This window comes from Fukomys damarensis, unplaced genomic scaffold (genome assembly GCF_012274545.1).
Source record: "Fukomys damarensis isolate Sample0158 unplaced genomic scaffold, DMR_v1.0_HiC HiC_scaffold_19, whole genome shotgun sequence".
NCBI classification, from domain to species: Eukaryota; Metazoa; Chordata; class Mammalia; order Rodentia; family Bathyergidae; genus Fukomys; species Fukomys damarensis.
The window spans coordinates 49,347,437-49,355,495 of record NW_022900931.1 but is presented as its reverse complement, the minus strand read 5'-3'; the positions used below and the strand labels follow the sequence as shown (position 1 = coordinate 49,355,495).

The 8,059-nt window shown below is 34.6% G+C and overlaps 1 long non-coding RNA gene across 2 annotated transcripts; it reads left to right on the top strand.

Annotated features, from left to right (window-relative positions):
- Window positions 1–5,881: 5,881 nt before the first annotated feature.
- LOC104855451 lies at window positions 5,882–7,407 on the top strand. 2 transcript variants are annotated; one of them, XR_778409.1, is made up of 4 exons: window positions 5,882–5,992; window positions 6,260–6,469; window positions 6,816–6,890; window positions 7,322–7,407. It is a non-coding gene; the product is annotated as an uncharacterized LOC104855451 (long non-coding RNA). The 2 variants fall into 2 exon arrangements; XR_778408.1 differs by having other exon boundaries at window positions 5,882–5,998.
- Window positions 7,408–8,059: the final 652 nt, after the last annotated feature.

Genomic DNA, 8,059 nt, shown 5'->3' with positions numbered 1-8,059 from the left:
ATATATATATATAAAGAGAATTCATTTGAGGGAAAGAAAAAAATGGAAGCAAAGTCTCTGTAAATAGAGAGTGGTAGAGGGATGGAAGGGAGGGCAAGGGAATGGAGAAAAAACAAGACCAAGATATATCATGTAGAGGTACAAGTTCCCAATGATAAATGTAACTGGATTATAAAACTAAAATGTACCAATAAACTTAATGAAAAAAAACTGTCATAAATAGGTGGCAATAAAAAACAGAGGAATGTTATATATTTACATTTTCCCATCTAGAACTTACTCTAAAAATTAAATAGTAAAGAGAAGAAGCAAAAATAGAGGGGCAAAAATTTCAGAGCATATTCATATAAATATGCTGTGGAGAGGGATTTATATATAATACAAGAACTTTTTTAGATTTTGACCTATTTTTGAACTGATTCTTGTTGAGGCTGAGATAGTGTCAGATGTCAGTCTTTTGCATATGTATATGTAGTTTTCTAAGTACCTATATTGAACAGAGCTCCTTTCTTTACTGCAGGTTTTTGAGCACTTCTGCAGAGAATCAGTTGGCATAGATGCAAGAATTTATTTCTGGAATGTCTATTCTTTCAATCAGTCTGTGATTCTATTTATAGGCCAGTATCAGGCTGTTTTTAATTACTTTAGCTCTGCAGTATATCTTGAAATTGGGTATTTTGATGTCTCGCATTCTATTGTTTTTGTTCAAAATTGTTTTGCTCATTAGAGGTTATTTTTATGTCACATGAATTTTAAGATTTTTGTCTAGTACTTTGCAGACTATCATAGGTAGATGCAATGTCATATGGGAATTGCATTCAATCTTTAGATTACTTTAGGTTATATAGAATTTTAAAAAATATTCTCCTAACCCATGAACATGAGAGATCTTTTCATTTTTGTGTCTTTTATTTCTATCACTGGTGTTTTGTAATTTTCATTGAAGAACCCTCTCATTTCCTTGGGTAAATTTACTTCTATGTATCTCAATTTTTGTAGTTCTTTTGAATGGGAGTTTTCAAATGGTTTCTCTATCTTTCTCCTTTCTTTTTACATTTCTTCTCTCGCTTGCTCTGTCTGCCTCTCTCTCTCTCTCTCTCTCTCAATCCTTTCTTTTTTCATTGTTGAGTACTGAACCCAGAAAAGTACTTTAAAATCCTATTACTTGCATCAAAATGGACAGGCCGTTATTTCAAGTGAGATAAGCCACACACAAAAAGAAAAATATTGCATCTTCCCTCCCTAATGTGGATAGGAAAAGAATGTGGATATGAGTATAGAATAGTGATTCCTAGACATTGGGAAGGGCAAATATAAATGGAGATTGGATTGTACAAGCACATTTTGTGTGCAGGTGTTTAAATATACTGAATTCAATTAATATTTCTCATTAATGCATATGAATAAAAATAAAATGTCTTTAGACAACACACATAAAACCATGAAAAAATGGTAGCAATAGCTAGGTATCTACATTTTGTAATGGCTTTTGTTATGCTTTAGACCTAGAATATCCCTCAAAGTCTTCATGTGTTCAATGATGAGGCCTTTGGAAGGTGTCTGAATCATGAGGGTGATATATTCATCAGTGGATAAATGTGTGGTTACATGTTAGGGGATGGTCAGAAGAGGCAGGTCACTGGAGGTGTGACCTGGAAGGATGTATCTCCCTTCTGCTCTTCCCTTCTCTGTTTCTCTAATTCATGCTCTCTGTGATATGAGAAGCTTTCTTCTATCAGATTCTCTAATAATGCCCTTTCTTCCTTGGAGCCAGCTGATTATTGTTTGAAACTTCTAAAACTCTGAGACAAAATAAACCTCCTCTTTAAGTTGTGAGTGTAATGTATTGTGTTTTGGTGATGAGAAAGTAACTAAGACAGATTTGGGTCACTGGAGTGGGGAATCGCTTAGAGTATATCTAACCATGAGATTGAGGAGCCTTTGGAACATGTTCATGGGAGGAGTTGGGAAAGGTCTGGCAATGCCAGCTGGAGAAGTCATAGAATCAAAAGCTAAGATTCATGGAAGATTTTGATCAGAGCTCAGAAATCCAGAATCCTGATAAAAATACAGAGTAAAGGCCAGGCTCAGGAGGTTTCCATTGGGAACAAGAACTTCACGGTCAACTGGGCTCTAGAACATATGTATTATGCTGTGGCAGAAAAATTGTCTACATTTTGTATGTACTGAGACTTTGAAGGAGACTGAGATTAAGGACAGAATACTAATTAATCTGGTGGCAAAAATTTCAACTCAGTCCAAATTCAGGATGCAGCATGTACTGTTCATTATTTTCAGCCAAATTTATCTGAGAATTATGACCAAAAAGCAGAGTTAAATAATCTGAAAACATTTTGCGGGTAGCCAGAAAGGAACCACCTCTTCAGCTTTATAAAGCTGGGGTCGAGCTTGATTGCTGACAAGATTAATTTAATTTGCCAACTACTTTTTATCAGGACAATAAGAAAGATGCTTTGAGGGCTTTTCAGGAATCATCAAGACCCTGTCCTTCACAGCCTCAGGGATGAAAATTAGAAAGCTTTCATTTTAGAAAAGAACTGCCGAGCACCTTGCTTGATGAAGGCCATCTTGAGGATTGCTCCGTTAGGATTCATTTCCTATTGCTCAGCCATCCTAGCGCTCAAAGGCCTCTGCAGCCCTGATCCAATGTAGCTTGGTTACTGCTCAAGCTGGCAACAGGCCATGTTTCCATACACATGCTTCTGTTTTTACAAGGATGCAGAATGCAAGAGTTATAGGCTCAGGAAAGATTCCCTCCTGATTTCAGAAGAAAGCTTCAGAGACCCAACAGTATGCCTCTAAGAAGACACTTCATCAAGTGGCAACAGTAAAGTTGAAAATATCTTGGAAACCCTAAGAATTTGGAAATGCCAGGAATATGCAACATATGATAAGGAAAAATGCAGTCAAAGCAGAGCCACCCCAAGAAGAAGATCATAACGACTACAACCAGCAATGCTATAGGAATGTATTACAGTCCACAACTTGCTACAACTTGGCCTGGGTATTGGACATGGAAGTACAAGATTTAATGTTTATCCTGCTGTGTTTCTGTCCTGCTTTGATTAGATTCTTTTCTTTTATTTTTCTCTCTCATTGAGTTTATTGGTACATTTTAGGTATAAAGTACAGTTACATTCATCACTCAGATCTTATACCTTTACATGACAAGTCTTGGTTCTCATTTTTTTCCCCTTGTCCCTGCCCTCCCTTCACCCCCTCCTTCCCTCCCATTTACAAACACTTTATTCCCATTTTTTCATTTTCTCATACTTTTTTCTTTTCTCTTATTACCTTTCCCCTACCCTTCCCACTCTCCCTACACCTTTAGCCCCTTTCTTCCTATTTCACATTGTCAATTACATCATTAGGATCTTATGTACTATTATAGTTTTTCATACCAGAGAAACTATTTGGCATTACACATGTGTGACTTATTTATTTCACTTAGGAGTATATCCTCAATATGTATCCATTTTCCTATGAATGAATCTAATTTCTCATTCTTTATGGCTGAATAGTATTCCATTTTATAGAAAAACTACATCTTCTTTATCCAGTCTCCAACTGATGGGCAAATGGGCTGTTTCCAAGTGTTAGCTATTACAAACTGTGCCGCTATAAATATAGGTGCACATATATCACTGTGATATGATTCTTTTAATTCTTTTGGAAAGATACCCAGTAGAGGGATAACTGGGTCAAATGGAACCTCTAATCCCAGTTCTTTGAGGTTTCTCCATATTGATTTCCAGAGTGGTTGCACCAGTCTGCACTCCCACCAACAAGGAGAAGGGTCCCTTTCTCCCTAGATTTGATTCTTTTCTATTGCCCTATTTCTTTACTTTGGAAAAAGAAATGTTTACCCTGTGCTATTGTATATAAGCAGTGTTTAACTTTCTTTGTGAGTTTTATAGGGATTCACTGCTAAATGTTTGCATTGTGTTTCAGAGGAGACTTCTGGCTTGTAATTTTCAGCAGTGCTGGAACTGTTAAAACTTAGGCAATCTTTAGAGATGAGCTAAGTAGAATTTGCATAAAGAGATGGATCTTCTGGAAGCCAAGGGAAAAATGTTATGATTTAGAGCTATAATGCCCCTTCATGCCTCATGTGTTCTGAGTGGGGCTTTTAGAAGTGATTGAATCATGAAGGTGCTAGGCTGATAAGTGGATAATATGACCATACCTAAATGTGCTGCTTAGAGGTAGGGACTGTTCAGAAAAGGCAGGTCACTGAAAAAATGTCCCTTCCTGTCTCCTTTCTCTCTCTGCTTTCTGGCCACTATGATGTGAACAGCTTTCCCTTGCCCAACTGTTCTACCATGGTCTCCTGTCTTGGAATCACTGGACCATGGACTAAAATTTCTGAGCCTGAGAGTCAAAATCATCCTCTCCTTTAAGTTGCTGATGTGAAATACTGTGTCTCAGGAATGAGAAAGTGAATGAAGCAGTCTCCTTTCTCCAAATAGAAATATGATTAGATTTTTGTTTTTATTCCATTTTCTTTCACTTTTTTTTTGTACCGGGAATCGAACTCTGATCCTTGCGCTTGCAAGGCAAGTGTTCGAACCATTGAGCTAAATCCCTGGCCCTTTCGATCACTTTTGTATATTTTATCAAATAGAAATTCTAAAACTACTTTTTGGACTAGTGAAATTTCTCTCTATTTCTTCCATTGCATTTTATATTAAGTATTTATTTTTATTTGTGATTAACCTTAGTATCACAGACTGGTACATTTCACATATGGTAGTAAATTTTTCTATATAATTCCATTGTATATTTAAGTTTAGAATTTTTAAATTATTTTGTGATTCTTAGGATGCTTCATGCTTAAATATTTGCTATTACTGAGAAAATGCTTTTATCTTTAAAATGACATTAGCCTCTATCCAACTATAACATCATTATCTCGAAATGTAGATATCACATATACAGCTACACCCCCCCACATAAACACAGAGCATATGCTAAATATATAAATGCATATGCATATATAGCATTGGGAACTGGGGTTAGGGGACGTAGGTGTCTTGAAAAGAAGAAAATTCTACTTGAATATTTAAGATGGCTGTATTTAATTATGTGCGAAAGAGTTTTTTCAATGGTCAAGAAATAAACTTTCAGATCTTAATCTCCTGAAGTAAATTTCGTTAAGAGTTTTATGGTGTGCAGTTTGAACCATGAGTTACCAGTTTTCAAACTAAAGTTTACTAGCTAGAAATATAGTATATTTTGGAAATTATTTTTTGTTGGGTTTTTCCTTTTTAGTATTGCCTTATAATCTTTTAAGGTATGCTTATATAATGGGTATGCATTTTTATAAATTACTACAATTATGAAAGGCAAATTATCCTTCTTTTTATATACACTGAATATATAAAATATATACATATATTGAGGTTGGAGAATAAAAAAAGCACATATTTGTCTCATAAATTTGGCTTCAGGAAGTGAAGACAAATTGCTATACCCTTCTTCCCTTTTTAGATAAACAAAATATTCATGACATACTCATGATCAATGATATTTTTAATGGTTTCATTCCAATATATAATGTCATATCAAAAACTATATATTTTAGGTTAGGTACGTATATTTCCTGTTTGCTAATTCTTATAGACAGAGTTGTGGTCTGCTTGAACTATATAAGATAATGTAAATGGCTACTGAAATGTCCTTTAGTTTTAAAAGAAACAGAAACAAGTCTCTCTCCCTCTCTCTCTCTCTCTCTCTCTCTCTCTCTCTCTCTCTCTCCCCTCCCCTCCCCGCTGAGATTTTTCCCTAGAATTCTAGAATTAAAGTTAGATTCTATGGTGTCCTTGTGCATTTTCCTGCACTCATGGTTTCCAGGCTACTGGATACTTAGGAACGCTAGTGTATCACTTTTGACTTCTTGTTGCCCATGGAAAAATAATACCAAATTCCTGAGGATGCTACTCTGAAGCTTTGGAATTCAACCCTTGATCGAGTACAGGTTTTCCTCAGTGCAACTTTTGCTTGTTTCTGCTTTTGTTTTCATTTTTTATGATAATCAGATTCAATTTTAAAAGTTAGAAACAGCTTAAACTGGTATGATTGAAACATAATCCTATCAAAGACTTGTCATTCCCAGCAGCATTAACGGTAGCCTTTTAAATTTAATTTAGTGGTTCCCTTGTAAGATTATAGCTCTAGTGCTTATGGTAGTCTTTCCGTTACAAGCAATCAGTAATGTGCTTTTTTTCCCCCCTTTTAGTTGTGGGATCCTAAACTGTAACTTTTGAAGCAAAAATGTACCAACTCTGCTACCATACCATCAATCAAATGAAGATGTGTAACAACTGTGTAGGCCAGCAACTTTCTAAACTAGAGAGTCTTTAAAACCCCATTCTCACCAATTGTTCCTACCTTGGAATTTCCAACACTGTCATTGAAAAGAATGAGAACCAAGACCTGGCATGTAAAGGTACAAGATCCCAATAATGTAACTGTACTGTCTACCTAGAATGTACCAATAAATTAAATTAAAAAAAAATAGTGCCAATTGTCTCCCTGAAAGGCCCTTTCTCTTTTCTCTATCGAATTTTCTTGAGTCTTAATTCATTTGTACTTTGTCTATAAGAAAGTATTCTAATTTGGCCTAACTCATACTTCTCTGTTTCTCAGAACTTACACAATTTTTGTTGTTTTTAGGAGGATTAATGTAATGCATCCTAGGAAAAGTTATTTTGTTTTGTGTCTATGTTTGCATACTGATAAGATCAACACTGAATTTCTCAAAAAATTTGGACTATTATTCTTCTTCTTTCTAGGTTTAGAGCCTACAAAGAAATTATTGAGAGTCTGACTTTGGTCATTTTGCTGGACTTGGAGAAGAAAACATAACCGTGTGAGAAAAAAATTATCATCTTCATAGAAAAAAAATTGCTTGCATTATTAACATAAGTATAATGATTGTGCATAAACTATGACAGAAAATAAAATTATGACAATAGAGGTAGATATGAAGAGAAGAGTAAATTCTTCTTTTATGTAGTTAAAAAGTTAAATGACTCATGTTTTCTAAAAACTCTCATTCAACAGAAGAAATTTGATTACAGTTAAAGGAAGTAAAGATGCTTAGCATCAAAGGCAAACAATAACTAACATATATCTATACCAAAGTATATTTTAGTAAATAAAACTGTACACTGTAGTTTTATATTAAAATTCCAGCAATATTGGTAATGTAATCTTATTAAATATGTGTGCTTATTAATCTGATGAAGTTAACTATATAACTGAAAATACAAATTAGTTTACTCTAACTTTATTTCAGAATTTTCTTAGATGTGTACTTCTGGACAAACCCAGTGAGGTAACCCATGATCCATAATTAAATAAGCAATTTTCACAAGATCTGTTACAGGGATGGAGACATAGTACCTCAGAGCAGAAGACCAGTTTCTAATGTGCAAACCCTGAAGTTCAAACTCTACAAGAGAACCATTAAACTAAAGGACTGTATTCACCCTCTTGTTATTCATTTGAAAAAAAAAAAAGGGACTTAAAATAGTACCAGCAGATTTTAACAGTATTTGTCAGACAACTTATGACAGGAGTAATCAAATCCACTCAACACATTTCTCCTCCTTTAACACTTGAATTACGCTGATTGGTAATTTCGCAGTCAGCAATAGTACTTCACAAAGCTCCTTACCCCTGGTGACGACTTTTTCCTATTTCCATAACTCTCTTCTCCATAGATGTGATTTCCAACTGGTTTTCAGAGGAAGTTCTGGTTTTGACTTTTATTTCAGTAATTTTTTTTGGACTCCCATTTTTAGTGTGACTTTTCTTTCTCATATTAATTTATATCCTTCTTTTAAAATTTTCTGCAAAAGTTTATTTTTTTCAGGTTTCCAACATCCATTTTATCCACTTATATAGGCTCCCTTGATGATCTCATTAACTTACAAAGATTTCAACTACTCACACATTTAAGCGTTTGTTTTTTTTTCCATCCAATCTCTTTTACATATGCTACTAATTTGTATTTTCAGTTATATAGTTAACT